Below are 12,243 nucleotides of genomic sequence, written 5' to 3'. Positions count from 1 at the left end.
ATTTTTTTGATAGATAGTTTAAATTTAATAAAATAAGTAATAATTAAATTAAATTTCAATAATTATAAAATTTTATTTAATTTTTTATGTTGAAAATAATTTTTTTAAAAACTACATCTTAATATAATATAATAACTTATAAATAATTAATTATTTAACTTTTAAAAATTTGAAATTTTACAATCCAAACTAATTTAGATTAAAAAAAAGTAACAAAAAGAAGATATAGATTTTCACCTTTTGATATGTGGTACAAAAATAATATATAATATAATAAACGGTACATGTTCTCTAAACTATGTGTTATATATTTTTCATTATTTAACCTTCATTATTACTTTCTTCTCTTTTTTTCTATTTCATGGTCAATTTAAGATTTAATTTATTATTTTTTCATAAATTTTTTGTTTTTTAAATTGTTTTATTTTTTATTTTTCCATTATTTTAAAAATTTTAGATTTTAAATATCTCCAGTTTAAACGATTCTAATCATATGATCAAGAAGTGGTTCAAGAGAATAGGTTTATATTTGCGGTAATTTATTGAGTATAATTGAAAAAAACATATTAAAATATAATATACAAAATTGTTAATTCAACATTTATTAATGGATAACTAGCAGAAAAAAAATTGCATAAATCATAGAAAATAAATTGATAATATACAGGTTAACTTAGATAATCAAAATAAAGTAAAATAAATAATAAAGAGAAGATATAAAATTTTACTTTTTGTTTTGTATTATAAAGATAATATATAAGAATATAATAGAAAAATTACCACCGTCAAATTAAATACTGTTAAAAAATAAATAAATAAACTTATATAAGATTTATAAATAATTACTTTGTAAATATTTAGTTTGATATAATAACAACATAATAAATTTTTTAATATTTTATTTAATTTAAATTTATAAATTTTATACATTTTAAAAGTTAAATAATTTATAAAAAATTTATATTTATTTTTAAATATATTTTTATTCTTAATTGTTAAATTATTTTATCAAATTTATAATTTTAAAAAAATATAAAAAATTAATCTTTTAAAAATAATAAAAAAATCGGCTAAACAGGCACGGTATGGCTTATTGAAACGCTAATAATAATAATCCAAATTCTCTGATAAAAAAAGGTGCATAAAAAGTTTGAAAAATAATATTTGAACTATTCTCTCTATACATACTTTTGTATATTTTTAAGGTTTATTTATTTTGTTGATCCTTATAGTTTCACAAAATTTTCAATTAGGTTCTTATACTTTTTTTTCCTTTTAATTGGGTCCTGCACTAAATTCTTTTTCAATTAGATCCCTCTTAACAGTAATTGGTTTAATTATATAGGGACCCAATTAAAAAAAATTAGTGCAGAGACCCAAATAAAAGAAAAAAAAATATAGTGACCCAATTAAAAATAAAATTTGGTGCAAGAACTCAATTAAAAGAAAAAAAAGTATAGAAACTTAATTAAAAATTTTACAAAACTATAAAAACCAACAGAATAATTAAATTCACTTTTAATTCTTTTGTTACATTTCATAAATCAAAGTTCACAATATAATGAGAAAATAAGTTTAATTTTACAGTAATCCATAATTATACCTATTGTTATCAAACTCGCGAGTTAACTCATAAACTCGTACGAGTTTACAAGTTTAGTTGTGGAGTCGAGTTGATTCGGACATAAACTCAATTCTGAGTAAACTCGGCTGGACTCAGTCAAACTCAGTCAAATTCGTGAACCCAGGACCAAGTTTAACGAGTTTGTATTTTTGCCTAATTTTGACCAAAAATGTTTGACTTAGAAAAAAAGCCAACACACATTTTTGCATTAGGAGTACAATAACATTCCCAAAGCACTCACTCACCTCTCACACTCACTCCTCTACACCGTTTCTCTCACCTCAAGTCACACTTTCTTAATTTTTTCTTGTCGTAGCGCTTTCACTGTCCACCTACGTCTACTACTCTGCTCTGTGTTGTGCCATCATCTCTGTGGATCTCTGTCTCTGTTGCTCTCTACTTTGCCTTTCTTCGCGTCTTTGCTATTTGCATCTATGTCTTACCGATGCCATTTGCGAGTTCACCTGTTTCTCTTTTGCTGTCGTTAAGTCTCTCACTCTCTAGCTTCTACATGACATTTTTGGCTCTCTAGTGTCATCATTGTTTTGTGTTGTTGCTGCGATAATTTTCCGTCATTGCATTTAGCCATTTAAGTAATATTATTTTTAAAAAAGTTTTGCATTAAGCTTTAATAGATTAGGATTAGTTATTTAGATTTTTTGTTTTTTGCTTTAAACTTTTACATATTAGGTCATTAGGATTTATTATTTTAATTTTATAATTTATAAAGTATTAGATTATTGGTTAATGGTTGTAAATGTAAACTATTAGTAATTTGGTTAATGTTAAACTTAAAGAAAATGATTTTCTGACGAAAATGATAAAGATGATACTGATGTCATGGAAGATAAAGATATTTAAAGATTTTAGTTTTAATTTATTAGAATTTTTAATTGTATAGGTTGAACTGAAGTACTTATTGTTATTGTATGTGCTTAACTAATTGCATAAGCATAATTGTAAAGGATTTATGTGTTCTAAAGTATTTGTTATAATTTATAATGTGTGTTATTATTTTAGTTTAGTATGTGTTTTAAACTTCATATTGTTAATTTTAAATGGTGAGATTTAAGTATATATTATTAAAACAATTTATAATAAGTAAACTCGTACGAGTCTAGAGTTAACTCGCAAGTCGAGTTTAGGTCAGCTTTACGAGTTTATTTAGACTCGCGAGTTTGATAACCTTCGTACCACACAAATAAAGCACGCAAGTTATTAAAATCTAGTCTCCAATGGCCAACGGAAAATTGAGTTTAGACGTATAATCCTACTCCTACATTTTCAATCGCACAAAACACTCACACACATTACATATATATATATATATATATATATATATATATATATATATATATATATATATATATATATATATATATATATATATATATATATATGGGTGGGATCTAAATCCAAATGTAGTTATTTAAGAGACATATGATATGCCACTCAACCAAATCTCTAACTACAACTTGATTTAGTTCATACATTTATTATTATTATTATTATTTTGGGTATTATATGAGGTTGAAGTCCAAGAAAAGAAAACCTATATACAAATTAAACGAAATAAAGTAACCACTACATCAAATTAGTCATATAGCTACACTAAATTTGTGACCCTAATTCTAAGGGTCTCTATTAATTAACATTGTGACACTTATAATATAATTTTTTTGACCGTCAGTAATGAAATTTATATCTCTCTTCACTCTTCCTTTTACTCTGTCTTTGAGATGAAATGCGAAGAGATGAGAAACAGAGAAAGTAACACCATTACCTTCACCGTCGCAGATCGCATTCACCGTTCACCGTCACAGTGTGTTCGCCGTTCACCGTCGCTACGTCGCAGTCGCGTTCACTGTTCACCGTTGCGGTTCGCGCTCGCCTTTCACTGTTCGGCGTCCCCCGCGTCGTCCTTTTCTTCTCCTATTTTATGTGTGCGAACCGTACCCTAATTCTCCATTTGGCAATTTTTTTCTTCTCTTCCAACCCCACTGAACACTGATAGTGAGTATTTACTTGTTCTTCTACTATATTTTTTCCTGCAATTTCTTTGTTGTTGCTGCAATTTACTGTTATGATTATATCCTCATGTTCATACTTGCGATTGTTTCTTTGAATTCTCTTATATCATTTTAATTTTACCTGCAGTCAACATGTTCAATGAAATGCTTCAACCAGATTTCTTTAATTTGAATACTCTATTTGTTATTTCTTTGAATGCACTCAACATGTTCGATGAAATGCTTCAACCTATTTTCTTTTGTGTTAGGTCTATAGAATGATATTGTTAGTGGATCTTGGTTTAATTTGTGTTCCGTTTTAACCGAGTTTCTGAGTACTATTAATGAACAATTTTGAGAATTCTTTTTTGTTTGTCATTATCCTTTCAATACTTACTACTACTAGTTACTACTTTCAAGTTTCAGTTATAGTGAAATATCGTGTTGTGCGATTTTTGGGCTAAACAGTCTCATTCATCCCGTGGCAAGGATTCTGCCAAAAAGGATCTTAATAGCCAGATGAACTTGTTCCGAGATATTTTAGAATTTTTCAGGTATTTAAATTTCATTTTATTTATTAATTAATATTACTATGATAACCGAAGTCATTCATCATCTTGTATATCTAGTATTTAAGTGCTGATCTTACTTTGTTAGAGGTATTTTTCAGAGAAGAAGAACCACTGAAGCTGAAGCAAAATTTGAGAAGCTCTTGAGAAGAATAAATGTAAAATTTGAAAAGGTTGACCTGTCAAAGAGGTATTATTATTTGGTCTTCATTGATTATTACTATTTAGTTAGGTGGAACCTTGCTAGCATGAACAGATTTCTTCTAATATTAAGAAGTATTAATTAATTATTCTAAAAGAAATTTGTCATAGTGAGAATAAATGCTAATCAATTTTACCAGAGATTCACAACACAAGGTTCTAAGAATTGGTAATAAAATATAATGAATAAGAAGATTATTCACATATTTTCCTTATTAATGCCACAATATCGATGAACAAGAAGATGAAACAATTAATGGGTAAGATAGATAAAATTATTTGCTTTAAAGTTTGGAAATGATCTTTTGTACTTTTTGGTACTTAGTGTTTATGAATTCTCTTTCTTGATGCTTTTAAAAGGTAATGGTTTCTACAAAAGAGGAATTTGAGCTTTGAATAGAGAAACTCAATTTGGCTGGCTCTGCTTTTGGTTTTGGTTTAACAATTGAACCTCTCTATGACACAGATTTCAGGACGTTCGGTGAAGCTCTTTTGGTTCAGGTCTGCTGGTAGCGAATGCTGTTACACCCTTTTCTCTATTTTTTTTATATTGTTACCTTTTGTTCGCGTTAGAAATTGTCCATAATGGAATATTGCTTGTATGTTTAGCTTTCTTTTTATTATTTCTTTTATAATTTTGTGTTAATGCTGCTGATGGAAATGCGGGTTAGAGAAAGATTTGATCTATTTAGGCATCTTGTTTTAATTTAATTATCTACTCTATGCTACATGTGATTTAATTAAAACACCTTTATAGACATAAAACACAATTTTTTTCCTCTATCAAACTTTAGGCTTTCTACAATTGGGCTATAGCAATCTCTAATCGGGAAAAAATGCGTGGTCGCACAAGGGAAGCTGAAGAACTATGGAAACAGGTCAGCAAAAATATGGTTCTTGGCAGCTCTTGCTCTTGTAGATTGTAAATTTGTTGATGGATACTGCATAATGCTGAATTCAGAACTCAGTGAAAATAAATGGACTAATTTTTCATATTTTAATTCATAGTGAAAATAAATGGACTAATTTCATACAAAAGGCATAAGAAAGCAATGAGTCTGTATTACGATTGCATGCTTCTTACTGCATTTTTGGGTAGTGCTTCTTCTGGGGGCAACGATTTATAGTAGAACTTTTGTTGAAGCAAAAAACTTGAGCTTCTTAGAAAAGATATTAAAGAAACTATTTTCACCACCTTCCTGGGAACCAAACACTTGAATTTCTCCTGAAAGGCCTTGTTTATACCAAAAGCACTTCTTGACTCGTAAACAAATCTCATCTTCAACTACTACTAATTATCAATTTAAGTAAATTTAGGGGAGTCACATCTTTTATTAATCCTTAGCTAAGAAGGTTATCCGTACATACATGTAGCACACTCCAGATATATTAAACCAGAGTCTTATTTCATAATTAGCTTATTCTACTATTTCTTTATTTTGTTAAGTAATAGTCCTTACATTATATCACTGATTGTGTAACTATGTTGCTAAAATTTATTATTCTATAGTAAATAATCACCCAGGCTTTCCTCATTTTATTTCTTTGATAAAATGAACTTAATTAAACAAAACAAGATATTGCTATCAATCTTGATATATGAATTATATTTTTTCTGTATTGGAGTTCTAACTTATTTTCTTTGTGCTTTGTATTTTTTTTCCAATTTAGGAACTTAGTGCCATTGTTCCATTTTGAGAAAAGCAAAAGATTGTAAGAACTGCTATCAGTAAGGTACAAAAGTTATAGGAGGATACCATATAGAATTTGCAAACTAGTTCTTTACATTTACTATGTCCTTTAGCATATAACTTATTCTCTCTTCCACTTTTTAACTTTTCAATATTCTTCAATACAGTTCCGTGCAGCTATTCAGTTACAATTTGATTTCCATCGGGCAATTTACAATCTCGGAACTATTCTGGTCATAATTCTTCTCCATTTTACTTATATATCGTGCAATTGTGCTTTGTTTTACTTTGTTTGTGTGCATGTAACAGTATTAAGAGTATAGAATTCACTTTCTTTTTTCTGCACTTAACATGTTCGATGAAATGCTTCAACTAGATTTCTTTGAATTCTCCCTTTATTATTTCTTCTCTTGATTTCTTTGATGTTTTTGTGCCTTGATGACATCATGAATCGGTTAGTCATCTTCCTGAATTATGCAAATTGCTATACTAGAAATGGAAAAGCTAATTAGCTGAACTTTAGTCTTAGATTTCATCTCTCTATCTTATGTCCATCCTTGTAAAACCTGGTAGTTTTGTTTTTGTGCACCTATAAACTTGATGTGAACTTGATGACTAATTTATAGCAAAAGCTAAAAGCAAAAGACCACCATCACTACTAGTATAAAAAAACCATCTCTTACTAACTTTCTTGTGTTCATATTGACTTAGGTGTCTAACTTCTATATTATAGGAAATAAATTAATGTAGCATATGTGTCATGAGACAGAAATGGAATTGCTAAAATATATATGAGATTTCCAATTCTCCATTGCTAATATATTTCACATTGCGAGACTACTGCTGCTGCTATTTTTACTAGTGCTTTCTTTCTCTTTAATACCAGTTTTAGACCAGAATTAGTGTTTTTCAATGTTGGACCAGGATCAGGAAGGATAGAACTAAGAAACTGGAATATGTTATCTGTATCATTGGTAGTGGTGGTTGGTGTTTCAGGTAAGGTAGAAACCCAAGAGTGAGAGAGTGCTCTTTGAGCTGTAGCATTTGTTTTCTTGAATATTCTGCAGATTGCCCAAGAGTCCTGCATGTTGAAATTGAAGTTAGCTAGAAAGTGTGAGATCGATCTTGTTAAGAAGGGTTTGAGAGAGTAACAAATACTGACATTAGCAGGAATAGTGGTCTTGTCGGATGATGAAGAGTCAACAAGAGAAGGGAGCCTAAACTCATGCATCATCCAATCAGTTTTAACACCTTTGGCAGCTCTGCCTTTGTAGAAGACCAAAGATTTCTTGAGTCCAATGCACTTTGAACCCTCTGAGGAGTATATAGGCCTGTCAGTCCCTGTGGCTTTCCAGAACCCAGCTCCAGTTATCCTATTTGGCCTTGCATTGTTCCTGTATTTTCTGTCTCTTGGGCTATATTTGGCCTTGCACTGTAGTTACCCAGCTCCAGTACCATACGTGAGGGCCATGACATGATTAATTTGAAGGGGACTAAGTTGGAATTGGTTGTGTGGAACTTAAATGTAATTTCTTATTAGTTTTTAAGAGTATTTCTTAAATGTAATTAACATGGAACTCTTTAATTATATTTTTTATTATGTTTTTACAAGTATGAAGAGAAGAAGGCTAATAAAGAAGTATCAAAGTCCTAAAAAATTCTTCAAAGATGTTGAAGATGCTAAATTAGTGTCATCCCCTAATGCAAGAGGAAATAACCATATCTCAATTTTTAATTTTACCAAATTCTTAAAGTGTGAACTTACACATGATTGCTATTCTTTGATTTAAGTAATATAATTTTCTCTTATTTCTTTTATGTTTTTACAGGTATTAAGAGAAGAAGGCTAAGAAAGAAGTTTCAAAATCCTAAAAAATCCCTCAAAGATATTGAAAATGCTAGACTAGTGTCATCCCCTAATGCAAGATGAAATGATCATATCTCAATTTTTAATTTTATCCAATTCTTAAAGTGTCATCCCCTAATATTGTATATATGGATTATGACTATGTAATTAAAACTTGTAGAATTCAACTTTTGAAATACATTGTTGCTATTTTTGTAAAATTTGTGGGATTGAATTTAGATTTGTTAAAATACAATGTCGTTTCTAGAGAATTTAACTTTTGATAATAAAAATCTTTGATGTTGGAGAAATTATGACAGTTTAAAACAGTCACTAAATACAGGAAAAAACTGTCACAAGAATAAGTAACTTAGTAACGGTTTTAAATAGAAAAACTATCACTAGAAATATTGTAACGATTTAAATAGTCACTAAATATGCCTAAAAACTGTCATAAGAACTAGTAACTTAGTGACGGTTTAAAATAGTCATGAAATATAAGAAAAAACTGTCACAGAATTTAGTAATTTAACGACAGTTTCAAAACGTCGCGAAATACAGTATAAAAAACACTTTTACAAGTGTTACAAATTAGCGACGGTTTTATACTTTAAAAAACCGTCACAAACAATTTAGCGACACTCCTTACCAACGGTAGTCCAAAACCGTCACTATGTTAGCTGGCGACCCTCAAATCTGTGACGCTTTTTTAACCGTCGCAAAACCATTTAGTGACAGTTAAAACCGTCACCAAGCATTAAAAAAAACCGTCGCCAAAATGCTATTTTGTTGTAGTGAACCTCTCTTTTATCATCTTTAAAAATACTAAAAAATTCAGAATGAGATAAATCCCAAAAAACATAGTCAGATTATGAGTAGTTCATACATTTATAGCTACCGAGAGTTATGACAAACACACGAATTACATAAAAGGCCAAACCAGTTGGAGAAAGCAGAATGCTATAGTGGCCCAGCAAATCAAGGGCCTGTTATCGAATAGTTGCCCTTCAACTTTAGACAATCTCCAGTAGGGAACTCATCCGAGTCCCTATTTATGACCCACCTGTCATAAAAAGTAACTTCACATCAACTTTTGTGTCAAACAGTAAATAGGAACTTAAAGCATCTTTGTCTTCTCCATTAGGAGGAACTAACTTTAGTCATTATTGTGGTCCCACTTAATTAATTAATAAAAATACTTAAAATTAATGTAATTAATTTTTTTCAATAATATTATTTAAATTTATAAATTTAAAAATAATTCACTATTAAAATATATTAATATTAAATAAATTCATATATAACAATAATACACAATATATAATTCGAGATTACACTAATTTGTAAAATTACTTAATACAAAGAAAAACATAATTAAGCTCTATAATTGATGACAAGTATTTTGAAATTGCCACATGTGTTCAATCAAGTCCTCTTTCAGTTGTCTATGCTGCTGCCTATTTCAAAGTTGGGCATTTCTTTGGAGAAATTGATGGTATGGTGCAAAATCTTCCTCTTCGAGCTGAGGTTGTGATAAGCCATTTTCGACATCATCATACTCTAAGTTTTGAGCGAAATTTCCTGCATAAGTGTCTCGTTCATCCTCAACAATCATATTATGCAATATAATACAAGCTCTCGTTATGTTGGCAAGCTTCTTCTTTTCCCAAAAGCGAGCTGGACCACGTATAATTGCAAAGCGGACTTGCAACACTCCGAATGCTCGCTCCACATCTTTTCTTTGTCCTTCTTGGTATTGTGCAAATAACTTGCATTTCTCCCCTTGAAAAAAGAATTAAGTTGGTTTGGATCCATTTTTTCGAACAAAAAAAATATCAGCAGAACTTTGATTTCGTAAACTTGGAAGAAGATGAAAAAGGGTAGAAAAAAGTGTGAGAATAGAAGTGTATGTAAATGGTATATATAGAGTAATAAAATATTAATTTATTAATAGTAACGGTAACATATTAACAGCTAGTTTCTAAAGGCTAATTTTGCAACGGCTAGTTTTACAATTGCTAATTTTAATAATGTGGTTAGCATTTTAAATTTCAAAAATAAAAATAACCAACCTAACAAAAAATTATTTTGTAAAGTATAAAAATTAAATTTACTTTTTGATGTAAGTAAATTTAATTAATTATAATTTAATATAATAATATAAATGATATTTAATATTAATTAAGATATATATAAGGGTTTTTTACTTAAATAAAAATCTATGGGAAGCAAAATTACTTGATTCCCTGATACAAATTCTGCAACTTGATTACCCTCTTGGTATTATTATATAAATCGTCCTAGGCTATGTAGAGTTATATAAAACTTAAATCATTTCAGCTTGGGACGATTAATGCATTATCTGGTAAGAGAAACAAAGAGTAAATCGTGCTACGGTCCCAGAGTGGTAGGTTTAACATGTTGTTGGGCTAAACCTCATTGGGCTGTCACGATTTACTCCTTATTGAGACTCTCTCCAGCCTAGCACAATCTTGTTTCAGCAACACTCACTGGGTTGAAACGATTTATTCTCAAGTTAGTAACCCAAAGGAGGTAAGGACGATTTATACAGACATAAACTCTATAAATAAACGAGTTTCAAACAAATGAACCACACCCATGCAGGCTTGCCACCGTCCATCAACTGCTCGAAGTCACTGAAGCACCCACTCACTGCATGACCGTCAATAGAAAGGCCGAACTAGTATGCCACATCTTGTAGTATTATGGTACACTCTCCAAATGGCATATGGAACGTATGCGTTTCGGGACGTCATCGCTCCACAAAAGCACTGATCAGCAGCTTATCAAGCTTGAACCAATAATCATTCAACCGAGCAACATATAATAGGTTGGCACGATCTAAGTACGGGAGTACACGATCATGCAGTATCATCTTCTGTTGCCGATGCACGCTCCTAACGCATCGAATTGGCTGAAAATAAGCAAACATAAGCACATCAATATATCGGGTCCTTGTACAGACACATATAGAAAATAACTTAGTCCAAGACAAATATCCAACTCACAGATACCATCAAAATGGATATGTTCAAAGGGTGTTAAAAAATATAATTTTGCATAATATAAATTTATATGGGTTTGAGTAACATAAATTTAAGTTTTTATAGAATTTTTAGTATTTGTTATTTATGTAATTTTTTTTAATAATTTTTATCGATGCATATTTTTTATAGAATTTTTTAAATTTATGTGGGTTTGAGTAACATAAATTTAAGTTTTTATAGAATTTTTAGTATTTGTTATTTATGTAATTTTTTTTAATAATTTTTATCGATGCATATTTTTTATAGAATTTTTTTGGCTTTTTTTAATATATAAAATATAAAAAATATGCATCGATAAAAATTATTTAAAAAAATTACATGAGCAACAAATATTAAAAATTTTATGAAAACTTAAATTTATATTACTTAAAACCACATAAATTTATCTTATTCAAAATTATATTTTTATTTTTTAAGTTAAAATTGAAATAGATATAATTTAAATTAAAATATTATAAACAAAAGTATCCTCTTATGCATAAATCGTATCAGGTATGAGAGGATTTGCTTTAACACGTTAATCGTGTCAAACCTTTGTGTTTTAGCTCAAAATCATTTGAATCCTTATAGGGTGATATAATTTATGCGTTACCTATAACTCTGTGTATCCTGCAACGATTTACTCCCTATTTTCCTGGATCATCCATGCATAAATCGTTCCTGGGTGACATGATTAACATATTATATAATTTTCATGCCCCTGGAACGATTTATATAATAGTAGAAAGAGGATATTCACGTTTTAAAAAACCCTATAATGTAAGAACATCAAATTTTTGGGAATTTTGCCATCAAAACCATCGCTCTATCGTGAGCGAATTCCCTAATTTATTAAGAACCCTGATTTCTAACGTCTTATACTAAACTAAAAACTAACTACATCACTAAACATGGTATCGCACAACGGCTTAATAGAAAATTATTCTAAGATGCATATTCAGCCTATACAATATGATCCAACATACTATATGATACAACATATTAACGTACTTAACATTCTCGTGGCATCAACTCAACAACATTATAAAATCCGAAAACTTACCTCTTGATCAATAAATTTGGCAACATGTGCAATGCCGTTTAGGCGGTACATTTCTCCTTGGTTTGCGGCCATTATCACCGTTGAACGGATTACTTCCTCCACCAGCCGGCCACCGGCGGCTCACTCCCACCCCCACCTGTGCCACTAAGACACCTCTGCCCACTGCCACTTGAACCTCCGCCGCGGGCTGGGA

This window comes from Arachis stenosperma, chromosome 10, assembly GCF_014773155.1.
Source record: "Arachis stenosperma cultivar V10309 chromosome 10, arast.V10309.gnm1.PFL2, whole genome shotgun sequence".
NCBI lineage: Eukaryota > Viridiplantae > Streptophyta > Magnoliopsida > Fabales > Fabaceae > Arachis > Arachis stenosperma.
The sequence above is the reverse complement of the archived record's forward strand: the minus strand, read 5'-3'. Positions refer to the sequence as shown.